The sequence below is a fragment of the Tupaia chinensis genome, unplaced genomic scaffold (assembly GCF_000334495.1).
Source record: "Tupaia chinensis unplaced genomic scaffold, TupChi_1.0 Scaffold000073_1, whole genome shotgun sequence".
Lineage (NCBI taxonomy): Eukaryota > Metazoa > Chordata > Mammalia > Scandentia > Tupaiidae > Tupaia > Tupaia belangeri.
Window position 1 is genome coordinate 68,150 of NW_006159533.1, and position 6,551 is coordinate 74,700.

At 40.9% G+C, this 6,551-nt stretch overlaps 1 non-coding gene across 1 annotated transcript; it reads right to left on the reverse strand.

Annotated features, from left to right (window-relative positions):
* Nucleotides 1-5,247: 5,247 nt before the first annotated feature.
* LOC114005835 (U6 spliceosomal RNA) lies at nt 5,248-5,350 on the reverse strand. Its single transcript, XR_003547636.1, has one exon. It is a non-coding gene; the product is annotated as a U6 spliceosomal RNA (small nuclear RNA).
* Nucleotides 5,351-6,551: the final 1,201 nt, after the last annotated feature.

Below are 6,551 nucleotides of genomic sequence, written 5' to 3' on the forward strand. Positions count from 1 at the left end.
CTCAACACAATAAAAGCTATCTATGACAAACTGACAGCGAACATGATCCTGAATGGAGAAAAGCTTCAGCTTTTCCACTAAAAACGGTACAAGACAAGGATGCCCACTTTCTCCACTCTTTTTCAATATAGTACTGGAAGTCCTCACCAACTCAGTCAGAAAGGAGAATAAAATAAAAGATAATCAAATAAGGAAAGAAGAGGTGAAACTATCTCTATTTGCAGTTGACATGATTGTATAAAAAGAAGACCCAGTGGTATCCATGAAAAAAATCCTGGAAGTCATACATGAGTACAGTAAAGTTGGAAGATACAAAATCAGCATACAGAAATCTATAACATTTCTATGTACAAACAGCAGGCAGGTTGAGATAGAACTGAAAAAAGCAATTCAAATTACCATAGTCACAAAAAGTATAAGATAAGTATAGGAATAAATTTAACCAAAGAAGTTAAAGAGTACAAACAGCAGGCAGGTTGAGATAGAACTGAAAAAAGCAATTCAAATTACCATAGTCACAAAAAGTATAAGATAAGTATAGGAATAAATTTAACCAAAGAAGTTAAAGACCTCCACAAGGAAAACTATGAGGAGCTTAAGGATGTCCCATGTTCCTGGATTGGAAGAATTAATATAATCAAAATGGCAATGCTACCCAAATCTACATATTTCATGCAATACTGAGCAAAGCACCAGAGACATTCTTCAAATATCTAGGAAAGAAAATCATACAATTTGTCTGGAATCCTAAAAGACCACCTATTGCCAAAGCAATTCTGCACAAGAAGAGTGGAGTGGGTGGTATCTCACTCCTTAACCCAAAAATATATTACAAAGCTGTGGTCATCAAAACACCATGGTATTGGCAGAAAAATAGACAGGTGGATCAATGGAACATAGTAGAGTTCCCAGAAATAAACTCCCAGACAAACAGCCAACTGATTTTTGAGAAAAGCTGCTACTCAGTCCAGTGGGGAAAAGAAAATGTCTTCAGCAAATGGTGCTGGAAAAACTAAATATCCCCCTGAAGAAAGATGAATCTGAATCCCTACCTCCCACCATTGACAAAAACCAACTCATAGTGGATCAAAAATCTAAACCTAAGACCTCAAACTATAAAACTGCTCCTGGAATACACAAGGGCAACCCTGGGAGATATCAGGGTAGTCAAAGACTTGTTAAATAATCATTTCTTTGGCTGCTGGTGAAGTTCTTGCCTCACAGAGCAGCCCTGACTGGGGCCTTGGAATGCACTACCCAGTTTTTGTTCCTCCTGTCTGCAAGCCCTGTCCCTAGGCCCCAGACGTGCCTGGAAGACCTCTTTGCTGATTGAGATACAGCCTCAACTCCAATGATGCAGTCCTCCTCCTGCCCACACTTCTTCCCTTGTGCTCTTTGTTAGGATCAATGGGGCTGTCCACCCATTCTCTTATGAGGACTCCTGCTGCTTATTAGCTTCCTTGCAATTTGCATTCTTGCAGTGAGGAGTGGGTGAGATGTTCACACCCAGACACTGAATCTTGTCTCATCCTCAGCACAACTTGGTTCTGGTGGAGTGGGTACATTCTAAAATGGCCCAGCCAGGGGCACATCTCCCTGGAATCCTGGAGGGCGGGGCAGCTTGTCTGTGAGTTGCCTGTCTGTTAAGCATCACTTTGAATTTTTTTACCTCTGTTTATTGGTTCTAATTGTGTTGTAAATGTCTGTTAAGAGCATGCTTCAAGGTTTTCCTGCCAACCTTGGTTGTCTCAAAAGCTATTGGTCTGCCTGCCTCATGGTGACCTAGTCACATGGAGACTAACCAAGGGAGGACAGTCCAGTGAGGAAGGAGGGTTCCCAGGGCATGGACAGGTAAGTGAACCCTGTCTCAGGGGCTACTCTGCTGCCCTGCCATACTTAGTTAGAGGCTGCACCAGGAAAAGTTGTACACATTTGCTAAAGTCAGGGACAAGCCTCAGGCCCCATTTTATTTTTAATTTCTAGAGTGCATTTATATGCCCTAGCCAGAGAGAGAGAAAGAAAGCACCCCTAGTGGGGCACGGTCATTCCACAATGTCTTTTCCAATTTCTCCTCCAGTTGGGTTGATTTTCAGAAGGTTCTTGTACCTAAAATAAGATGATCTGGGAAAGAAGTCTTTGGCAGTTTGTGGAGAGTTAAGCTGGGTCAAGACAGAGTTCTGGGGTGGGTTTCTTCCTGGGAGCCTTCACACAGGACATACAAACAGCAGGACTGAGTTGACCTTTCTTTCACAATGACCCACTTGAAAAAAATTGACTATTCATGTAATTCAGCTTGCTTTCTTCTACACTTCTTCCATATAGCTAGTTTTTATCTTTGAGTATTACTATGTTTTATTGTTAGTGGGTATTCAGGGTGAAAAGTCAGTATGATCCTGTTCTAGGAATAGGGGCAGGGTCTATCTTGGGAAGAAGACGAGAATTCCCTTAATGACCCATTGGAACATGTTCCCAGGCAAAAGGAAGTTTATGTATGCTCCAAGTAACAAAAGTACCCATATTAACCTTTTTAGTAGCTGTTACACACAACCTGACAACAGAAACAGAATAAGGAACTCCCAGCAGGCTATTTAATGCATCTCAAGGCTTTGCTTGTGTGTCCTCTTTGTCCCAGTTTTATTCGATGAAGCATCTCAGTATAAATCTGATCAGGTGGGCAGAAGTTTCTTGGCAGTGGCCATAGGTCCTGCTGTGATGGTGTGATGGTGACAGGTCAGGAAAGGCCATCCCAGCCCCACTGATAAGAATCAGTGCATCTGTATTTCATCCAGCTCCATGAGGTTGCTGGGTCACTGAGATGATATAAACAAGTTGCCACATGTTGTGGGTAAGGGGTCTCTGGCTGGGTGTGCTACTTACTCTGGGTGTTTCCAGATGATTGGTCATGGCCACTCCCATCTTAATCCCTGCTGGCTACCATTTTCTTTCTACTTGAGCTGTTCCACATATCTGAGTTCCTGCTCCAGCCAATACTTGGTCTAGAGGAGGCTTGGGGGCACTGCTAGAAGTTTCCTGGAGACTTGGCTATCCAGTGAACTCCCCAAGAGCTATTAGATTTTCAGCATTTAACAAAGTGTGTGGAGAGGCCTGTGGCTTTTCTGGGAATAACTGAGATGTGCAGTACCTGACCTTTACCTGTAAGAATTTATCAGAGCCAGGTACACAGCCCCAGAGATGGGCCCTTCATCAGCTCCATGTTGGAAGAGCTAGAAGACCTCAAGCCAGGCCTGAGGGCAGCCCAAGGGAGCTAGGATCAGGCCAGTCTGGAGGGTATGTGTTCCTCCCTGTTGACATCCCAACACAGATGTCTGCATGCAGTGGTTCTCACAAGCCACCTCCTCATGGCTGAGTATGATCCTCTTCACTCTCACAGGTGCTTGGTGACAGAAGTTTGGGGTCACTGGGTTGCAAAAACTACCTATGAGTGTGCTTTCCTCCATTTTGTGGTACAGAAGTCAGCATTTTTCATATAAGATAAAACACAGGATTAACAGTCACTTAGGATTTTCAAGGAGTGATGTAAATTGCCTGAACACAAATGCCACAGCTCATAATGCAGGGTCCAGAGCACTTAATAAGATTTCTGAGGCAGTGTCTAACGTGCTTCTAGATTTTTTTCCATGATAGGGCATGTATGTGATACAGGGTGAGGGAGCACCCTCCACAGAGCTTGGTCTCATTTGTCATCCCCTTCCTCCAGTCCTTCAGCCTGGCAGGATCCCAGGCACTCACCCAGCATATTTTCAGGCTAATCAGGCCAGGGACTCATTTGAGGGAGTGAGCATGTGGCTTCCAGCTTCCTGTTTTGACACAAAGTCTGGGCCAGGTTTTAGATTTAAGTTAGTATATTTGTCTAGTTTTATTACAATTAAGGTATAATTTAATATAGTGAAATGAGCAGACACTAGTTGTACATATAATTTAGTAAATTTTAACAGATGTGTATGCTTATATAAACTAGGCACCTGTGTACACGTGGGACATTTCCATTGTCCTACAGAGTTTTCTTGCCTTTTGCTAGCCATCTCTCACTCTGCCTGTAGGAATGTAAGAATACCAGGGAAAAAAAACCCTACTTATTTCCTCCTATCCTCCTAACCATCCACACAGAACTCCTGTGACCAACTGGGCTGGTGTTTTTTCCATGTACTAGCAAGCTGTAAGTTTTACACCAACACCAACTGGCTGCTCTCTGATTAATTTCTGTTTTGACACTGTCAGAACTGGAGATCATGTCAGATCCCAGAGGTAGAGGGCCCCAACACTTCCACTGCCCCCTTGCTTCTGGCTCAATGGCTTGGCAGTTAAAGCAAGCAGATGCATCTAGTTCAAATCCTGGCCCAGGTGACTTAAATATTTATACCCCAAATCTCAAAAGGATATAGAAATGGCGAGCTGTATTTTATCAAATACTTTCTCTGCTTCAATTGAAATGATCATATGTTTTTTATCTTTCTTATTGCTAATACGGTGTATTATATTTATGGTCTGTATGTTTAAACACCCTTGCATCCCTGGGGTAAAGGCTACCTGGTCATGATGAATAATCTTTGTTATATGGTGATGGATATGATTTGCAAGTATCTTGTTGAGAATTTTGCATCTATATTCATCAGAGATATTGGTCTGTAGTTTTCTTTTTTTGTCATGTCCTTATCTGTTTCAGGAATGAGGATGATGAGTGCTTCATAGAGTGAATTTAGAAGGTTTCCTTTCTTTTTTTTTTGTTTTTTTGTTTTTTCCTGCTATAGGGCGCATGCGCTCGCCAGACAGACAGAGAGAGACATAGAGACAGAAAGCGAGAAATCACTCCCCAGGGGGGAAGGTCACACACTCCCTTCTCCTCCATTCTCCTCTCGGGATCTTGGGCATGCACACACACACACCTGGCGTGAGTTTTAAGCCACCGGGTCCGGGATACAAACCGCGGTCAACTACGGGGGAGTCCAGAGACATAGCCATTACACTAACTGCTGGTTCCCAAGGTTTCCTTTCTTTTGAAACTTTAGAAATAATTTGAATAGGATAGGGGTTAATTCTTCCTCAAAGGTTTTGTAAAATTCAGAAATGAAGCCATCTGGACCTAGACTCTTCTTTGTCGGGAGGTTATTTGTTACTGATTCAATCTTATGGGTTGTTATGGGTGTACTTAGGTTTTCTATGTCCTCCTGATTCAATATTGGTATATTATCTGCATCCAGGAATTTTCCCATCTCCTCCATGTTCTCTATAAATATGTACCACTTCATGAATTTGCATGTAATCCTTGCACAGGGGCCATGATAATCTTCTCTGTATCATTCTAATTTTAGTATATGTGCTGCTGGAGCAAGCCACAAGTTTATGTTTCAGTTTTAAAAGATTCTTTTTAACAAATTGCTGAACCCAACAACTCAAAAGTAAACAGAAATCCTTAAATCTGGAAGATAAAGCATAGAAAAAAATCAGCAATAATTTTGAAAAAAAAAAGTCATAGAATTCTATTTCTATAGTTCAGTCTCATGTAATCTCTCTTTTGTTGAATTTGCAGTTTTACTGTGGTCTGAACTTTTCATTAGCATTCAACGTTATTATTGACATTTCAGAACTTGTCCCTACCATTAAGTTGGCCTTTTTCTTGGTCATTTTTTGTTCTCTTATTTGTCTGTCTGTCTTTAGTTTTCCTGGTATAGAACTCCCTTAAGAACTTCTCAAAGAGCTGGTCTGGTGTTGGTAAGTTCTTTCAGGTTTTGTTTATCTGAGAATGTTTTTATCTTTTCTTCCCACATGAAGGATAATCTTAACAGACACAGTATTTTTGGTTAAAATTGTTTTTCACTTAGTACTGTGAATATATTTTTCCATTCTTCCCTTGCTCGCATTGTTTCCTATGAGAGGTCCTAGGTTAGCCTGATGGGATATCCTTCTAAAGTAACTTGACCTTTTTCTCTTGCCAATTTTAGTATCTTATCTTTATCTGTGGTTTTGGTCAATCTGGCTATGATGTACCTTGGAGAAGATCTTCTTGTGTTGATTCTATATGGGGACTTTTTCATTTCATGGGTCTGGGTATTTGAATGCTTCTCTAGGTTTGGAAATTTTTCTTCCAGGATTTCATGGGCTATATTATCAATGCCAAATTAGTTTCTTCATCTTCTGGGAAACCAATTATTTGGATCTTTGTGCATCTAATGGTACCTAGTATTACTCGTATATTATTATCATTTTGGGGGGTTATTTTCTTTCTTTTTGGTGAATTTTTCTAGGTCAGAGGTTCTATCTTCTACATCTGAGATTTGATTTCCTGCATGATATAATCCGTTTTTAATACTCTCAAGGGAGGTTTTTATTTCCTGTATTACATCCTTGATCTCTAACAGTTCCATTTGATTCTTTTTTATGGTGTGTATTCCCTCTTTCAGATTGTGGAAGAACTCTATTTCCTTACCTCCTGGTACTTGTCTCTTTTCTCCTCCTCTTTTTTTCTGGAGTTCATTATCTCTCTTCTCTTGCATCTCTGTTAGATTTATCACTATGAATATCCTAAATTCTTT